The 7,296-nt window shown below is 52.0% G+C and overlaps 1 long non-coding RNA gene across 1 annotated transcript; it reads left to right on the forward strand.

The window, feature by feature from the left end:
* Positions 1-3,041: 3,041 nt before the first annotated feature.
* LOC102998271 (uncharacterized) lies at positions 3,042-5,165 on the forward strand. The gene is made up of 3 exons (XR_451312.2): positions 3,042-3,235; positions 3,789-3,872; positions 5,083-5,165. It is a non-coding gene; the product is annotated as an uncharacterized LOC102998271 (long non-coding RNA).
* Positions 5,166-7,296: the final 2,131 nt, after the last annotated feature.

Below are 7,296 nucleotides of genomic sequence, written 5' to 3' on the forward strand. Positions count from 1 at the left end.
ATGAAATGCAAGTAGCTGCAGATGTCGCCAACGTACAGCACAGAGGTGGGTGTGAACCCCAAAGGACATGGCTGCTGTCAGTGTTCTGACCTCACCCAAGTCCCCTGTCCCTGTAGGCTTGAACTCTGCCCCACCCCATCATCCTCTAATGGGGGCTGACCACAGAGTGGCTGATAAAATAAAAACAGCCCATATACATCACAGTTCTCCTCAAACCAAATGAATACTGCTGTATGTTGGTACTTTTTTTTTAAAAATTTATTTATTTATTTATTTTATTTTTGCCTGCATTAGGTCTTCATTTCTGCGCGCGGGCTTTCTCTAGTTGCGGCAAGCAGGGGCTACTCTTCCTTGCAGTGCGCGGGCTTCTCATTGCGGTGGCTTCTCTTGTTGCGGAGCACGAGTTCTAGGGGCTCAGGCTTCAGTAGTTGTGCCACGTGGGCTCAGTAGTTGTGGCTCACGGGCTCTAGAGCACAGGCTCAGTAGTTGTGGTGCACGGGCTTAGTTGCTCTGCGGCATGTGGGATCTTCCCGGACCAGGGCTCGAACCAGTGTCCCCTGCGTTGGCAGGCAGATTCTTAACCACTGTGCCACCAGGGAAGTCCCTATATTGGTACTTTTTATCCAGTTGGGAAGGAATATGGGATGATATGGAAGAGAAAGCAGGCATTTGCACAAAGGAGTTTATAGAGAGGGAAGATTTTTTCTTTTTTTTTTTTGGCCACGCCATTCGGCTTGCGGGATCTTAGTTCCCGGACCAGGGATGGATCCCGCGCCGTCTGCAGTGATTGCGAGGAGTCCTAACCACTGGACTGCCAGGGAATTCCCAAGATCTTTAAAAATGTTTAACTTTTCTTGCAAATATTTCAGTCTTGAGTACCGTAAAAAGGCAAGTTTACTTGTAAAACTAGATGTATCCTATCGAATACTTCTTTTTATTTTGTTTTGCTTAAATTTTTTGATAATTTGTTTTGGGATTTTTTTTTTAATATTTATTTTTATTTATTTGGCTGTGCCGGTCTTAGTTGCGGCACGCAGGATGTTTGTTGCTGTGTGTGGGATCTTTGTTGCGGCATGCGGGATCTAGTTCCCTGACCAGGGATTGAACCCTGGCCCCCTGCATTGGGAGTGCGGAGTCTTAACCACTGCACCACCAGGGAAGTCCCCTATTGAATACTCCTAAAGTTTAGGGTCTGCTGAGCTTTTGAAACAATCTCTCTGGCTCTGATACCTCTAAATATATTTTCCTAAATCCCTTTGTGTGTCATGTGGAGAATTTAACGCAAAAATTGGAGATGACTCGTTGAAACGTCAGGAAGCACAAATGTGTGTGAGCATTCACTTAAAAGCACAAGGTTGAGGGTGAAGTTTCACACAAAAGAAGCTGTTTGTTTTCTTCCTCTGGCATTCTGGACAAATAGATTTTCTCTGAAAAGAAATGTTTTTCAGGCTTTTGGGTTGAGTAGGGTTATTTTCTGTAACTCAAGAGGGGAAGAAGTGGTGGGCTTGGCACAGGATGAGAATGCTCTTTTTCAGTAAACAGCATACTTTTCTTTCCTTCTGCAGAGCACCTGGCTGGCCCGCCTCTTGCAGGAGCTGGGCTACAGCGCGTCCCAGGTTGCTCCCCGCTGCTCCCTGGTGCCCAGCGGAAGGCTGGGTCTTCTCACCGCAGCCAAGGGTGCATGGTAATCCCCAGCTCCTGTTCATTTGGACTCTGTGCTCAGAGTAAAACAGGGGAGATGGGTGGGAGGCGGGGGACCGGCTGCAGGTCCCTCCTGCATTCACTGCCTCGGGTCCCAGGTCGGCCTCTCCGCCCTCTGCTCTGGATCTCAGGATTCTGATGACCCAGGGCGGTCAGGATGAAGGGACCACTTCTTTCAGGTGTCTAACGGACATGAGACCAACTACACCCTTTCTGCAGCCAACGCACACACTCCCGTCCTCACCAGCCCGGCCTGGCTGGGGAGGCTTCTCACTGAGAGACTGCGTGCAAGCAAGAGCTGGGCAAAGGGGTGTGGGTCCTCTTCTGAGAGAGCCCACCACCTGCCTTACGTCCAAGTCCTCATGCAGCCCCAGTGTTTGTGAGATGCAGAGCGGCCCCCTCTGCATGGAGGGGGACACAAGGCTCTGCCCCGACATGCAGTCCAGGACAGGGTGACGAGCACCACGGGTGGGACTCTGGGACAGGGTGAGAGCATCCAGGGACCCGGGCTTGGGGCAACTGGCTTCCAAAAGGTCCCACTGTCACGCTCCCAACGGCTGGGGAGACGTGGAAGATGCTATTTCCAACTCATTTACTGAGCACTTTGGGCCTCACTCTGTGTCAGGAACCTGCCTTCTCCCCTAGGTATAATCACATTTTCAAATCCTTAGAAACATTATTCTCACATAAATGGGAGGTGAACACGCGTCAAGGTTTCATTTAGCTCATTAACGAGGGACCTGGAAAGACAAAAGCTGGCTTGAAAAGTGTCAACTTTAATAATAGCCAGTTATTTTACCAGCAAAAGCCAGTTTATTTGGGAATAGGCAGAGGAATTCCGAGTCAGATATGGGAGGCTACGGTGGACCAGAGGCAAATGCAGAACCCGATGAAGGGAACTCGCTTTTATAGGGGAAGGGGAGTGGAGAGGGGCGGAGGCTGTGATAACCAGAGTCCATTGGAGGAGCTGGGAGTCCAAAGTATGAAGGCTTCCCATTGGTTGGGCTGCAAAGGCCTCTGATTGGCTGGACTGTCTGGGCGGAGAGATTTCTTCCTCCTGCTGGACAGTAAGTAGAGGCAGCTGTGCTTCCTGTTTGGAGTCATGGGCACGCATGGCAGGCGTGAGAGCTCCCCGGCAGGCCTGCCCAGACTCCAGCTGTGGCTGAGGTTTCCACAGTTAATTCCACAAAAGCATTTAAAACCCCGCCTTATGCAGTCAGTGGGAGAAGGAATGCCAAAACAGGACCGCTCAGATACCAAGCTGGTTAATGCCCTATAAGACAGTGAAAACTTAGCTGCCAGGCAGGAAAACAAGACTGCAAGTTAACCTCTCACCTTTCTGTGTTGTGCCAAGGCAGTGTGGATAGGGAGTCAAAGTTCATTTCCAGGAGAACCAGTGACTCTCGAGTAGTTCTCTGGAAAAAGCTTGGCCTTTTCCCCGTCCTGTGGATAGTTGGCGCTGCTTGAGGAGATGACGGGTGTGCAAATGGATCGTTTTAGTTAAACAGGATGTGCAGGAGCAGCCCCAATGCAGGTCAGGAGGGCTTCCTGGGGGGCGGTGTCACCGTGGGCGCTGAGCTAGTGGGAAGGCGCAAGTACGCGTGAAGCAGAGGGTTGAAGTGGCATCACGTATTCCGGAAATGCTTTATTTGGTGCCCCCAGCAAAGCGTCAGAGATGAGCAGAACACGGAGCTGAGCCTGCAGGCAGCCACCTGAGCACGGTGGCGGGGCAGGCCAGGGAGCGCAGCTCTTCAAGGAGGGACGAGGTCAGGTGTGTGGGTGGTACCGCACCCGCTCAGTGGAACTGCAGTGGGGGTGGAGGTGTGAGGGGGTCAGGTGAGGGCCAGGTCAAGGTCAGGTCAGGGTTGGGTGAAGTTCAGGGGAGGATTAGATGAGGGTCAGGGGCAATTAATGGTCGGGTGAGGGTGAGGTGATGCAAGGAGTCAGAGTGTGAGGGGGTCGCATGGATGAGTGGGGAGGACACCCATTCACCCCGGAAGAAGAAAAAGAAAAATGATGCCCTGCCCCAAAGGAAAACGCTACAACTAGATACTGCGCGTATTACTGAGGCTTATTTTAACTTCCAGCAACAGAGCATCCATCTGGAGGTGGCTACGGCCATGAAACGGCTCCAGTCACATGACAAGAGGTCCATAGCAGGTGGGCCACAGGTGAGACTTCACGATGCCCTCGTGGTCACAAGCTGCGGCTGTCACACCCCTGACAAAAACATCCAGAAGTTGAGAAGGGACTTGCTCCCTGGTGCCCCTGTTTTTTTTTTTTTTTTAAAGAGGAAGCCGACGTGGGTTTTTTTGTTTTGTTTTAACATTTATTTATTTATTTATTTATTTATTTTTGGCTGTGTTGGGTCTTCGTTTTCTGTGCGAGGGCTTTCTCTAGTTGCGGCAAGCGGGGGCCATTCTTCATCGCAGTGCGCGGGCCTCTCACTATCGTGGCCTCTCTTGTTGCGGAGCACAGGCTCCAGACGCACAGGCTCAGTAGTTGTGGCTCACGGGCCTAGTTGCTCCGCGGCATGTGGGATCCTCCCAGCCCAGGGCTCGAACCCGTGTCCCCTGCATTGGCAGGCAGATTCTCAACCACTGCGCCACCAGGGAAGCCCGGTGCCCCTTTTTTGAAGGCCCCAGCAGACACCCCTCATGTCCCTTTGCTAAAGTCACATGATAGGCCACACCTACACTGGTTAGAGCCAGGAGACAGGCAGGCTCAGATCAGCGATGTTCAAGTGTGGTCCATGGACTCCCTCATAGTCATATGGGGTTAGGGCCCACCTTAATGACGTCATCTTAACTTGATTATATCTGCAAAGACCCTATTTCCAAATAAGGTCACATTCACAGGTACCAGGGACAGGACTTCAATACATCTTTTTGGGATAACCCACATCATGTAGTATGTGGTGAACATGTGTCTCCAGTTTTCCACTACAGTATTACATTCAAGGCTGAGCAGGATAGCTTTTAGCATCAGGATAAATAATGCATGTTATTTAGAAATACAGAAAGAAGCTTGAAGCAGTTAATGAAATTGGGATGGCATGGCTTGATGCCATTCTGGCCACTCTATGCCACCGGTGGATCTTTGACATCTTGTGGTTACAGGGTTCATTCTGTCTCCACTTGAAAGAGATCAAGTGTTTGATGAAGGGGACTTTTCCTGATTTTTGAAGAAGGAAGACTATGGCCTCTAAAAACTGTTTTTCTTAAGAGCAGCTGGAGGCCTGGTGCTATCTTAACAAAAACCAACTGTAGGAGTTTTGTGGGGATTTTTTAATTTAGTTTTATTTTTTATTGAAGTATGGTTGATTTACAATGTTGTGCCAATATCCAACTGTAAGGAGTTTGATTTCAATGAATTCTTTAGGATTTCCGGAGCCTTGACCAGGGTGGTGTGTTGTAGAAAAGCACAAACGACAGTCAAGGATCCAGTAAAGGGCCAGCTGCCCCTCCAGCCTCCTTGAACAACAGCACAATGGCCTCTCCCCTGTCCTCCAAAGTGTGTCTATACTTCTTCACCTTCTGATTACATCTTATCCATGGAGAAGCATCTCTTTTTTTTTTTTGGCTGCATTGCGTCTCTGTTGCTGCACATGGGCTTTAGTTGCAGCGAGCGGGGGCTACTCTTCTTTGCGGTGCGCGGGCTTCTCATTGCAGCGGCTTCTCTTGTTGTGGAGCATGGGCTCTAGAGCGCAGGCTCAGTAGTTGTGGCACACGGGCTTAGTTGCTCTGCGGCATGTGGGATCTTCCCAGACCAGGGCTCAAACCCATGTCCCCTTCGTTAGCAGGCGGATTCTTAACCACTGCACCAAGAGGGAAGCCCATGGAGAAGCATCTTTAAATGATCCTGTCGGCTCTTCTGTTTTGCTTGAATTGTTCCCAGTCAGTGCCTGTGCTAGCAGGGTCTGGGGGCATTTACTTTGGCCTGACATCTGGAGCAGCCCCAGGACATGGGGAGATGTTCAGGGAGCAGATTTCAGCCTGGCCACAGGTAAGAATTTTCCAATGGTCAGAGGTAGATGGGACTGGAAGCCTGGCCTTGAATTGGCAGATGGGCAAGTGGCATCCAGATTCCTCCACTTTCTGCCTGAACTTTATTGATATTTGGGGGGCAGAGGTCAGTGTCCCACCATGGAACCATCCTCAGGAGGCTGGGAGCTCCAGTGGTGGGAACACTTCTCCTTTTGGCTTGTGAAATAAACACCTCTGGTGGAGACACTCCAGGCACTGTTGGGTGGGCCTTATTTTATCCTAAGGCAGGAATATGGAAATCCATATGTGGATATAATCCTCTTCTTAGGTGGTTACTTTTATTTGGGAGGTGCAGCAGAAGGATGTATCCTGCTTAACTAGGTAATGGTCAAGTGGCTCGCAGCTGATTTGGACCATGGAGCCAAGAGTTGGAGATGGGAAGAAATTCCTCTGAGTTTTTTGGTTTCGTTTTTGCAAGGGTAGGATTGGGGACAAAATTCCACCTCCTGCATATTTTTCCAGTGTCCACTTTCCATCCTTTCATCTTACTCTTTTTTTTTTTTTAATAGTGGCTTCAGCAGTACATAAACCAACTAATCAATCAATAAGCAATAGGTGTTGTAAACTAAACTAGCATTCCAAAGTAAACCCGTTTTTAGGTCCAAAGAAGTGCAAATGACAACGATAAAAATCTTAAACAATTGCTTTTGTAATTCTTCTTCCTTTCTCTCTCCTCTGCCCCCACCCCCCAAGTGGGGCCTAAAGCAGTTCCCTGCCCACGAGCAGAGCGTTGTCTCCACCCTTGGGTGGAGGGATGGCACGGGAGAGGCTAGGGCCGCGGGCCTCCCAGCCGCTGGACGCCAGTTCTTCAGCGAGCCTCACGATGAAGCCCCCAGGGTGGCGTCTCCGGAGAGTGAGCGCCACCACGCCGGCGCGCGCCGCGTGCCGCTGCCTGGATTCCGCCCGTAAACGAACGCGCACCTAGTCAGACACCCAGCGCAGAAGACAGGCCCCTGCCTGGCGCCCACTGCTCCCTAGACCCGGAGAGAAGCCTGGGAGCTGGAGGGTCCCCACCTGGTCCTCTCCCCCAGCACCTGCACAGACACTTGCACGGACGCACACACAAGCACCTGCAAACGTACACAGGCACAGGTGCGCAGACGCATGCACACACGCACACAGACACACGGATGCGCACATAGACACACACAAACACGTGCACGCGCGCACACAAGCACGCGCACCCAGCACTCTGCGTGGTGCCGTGGGAGTACCCGTGGGAGAGACCGTGAGCCCGGGCTCGCCTGGGACACGGGTCCTTGACACCAGGCGACCTGGCCCGGGTCTCCTGCCACGCGTCTGCGACCGGAACCGACCCTTGCGACGCCACCACCCGGACCAACGTAGTCTCCGGGTGGGTGGGCGTCGAGCCCCGGCACCCAGTCAGCCGACCCACGCGGGAGCGCGAACACCGGCCCCGCCCCTGATAGCCCCGCCCCGCCCCGCCCCTGGCTCCGCCCCACCCCGCCTCCGGACCTCCATTGGCTGTGGCAGTAGCATCACCGTCCTCTGCCCCGCCCCGGCCCCGCCTTCCGTCTACCATTGGCGG

Source organism: Balaenoptera acutorostrata, chromosome 20 (assembly GCF_949987535.1).
Source record: "Balaenoptera acutorostrata chromosome 20, mBalAcu1.1, whole genome shotgun sequence".
Classification (NCBI taxonomy): Eukaryota; Metazoa; Chordata; class Mammalia; order Artiodactyla; family Balaenopteridae; genus Balaenoptera; species Balaenoptera acutorostrata.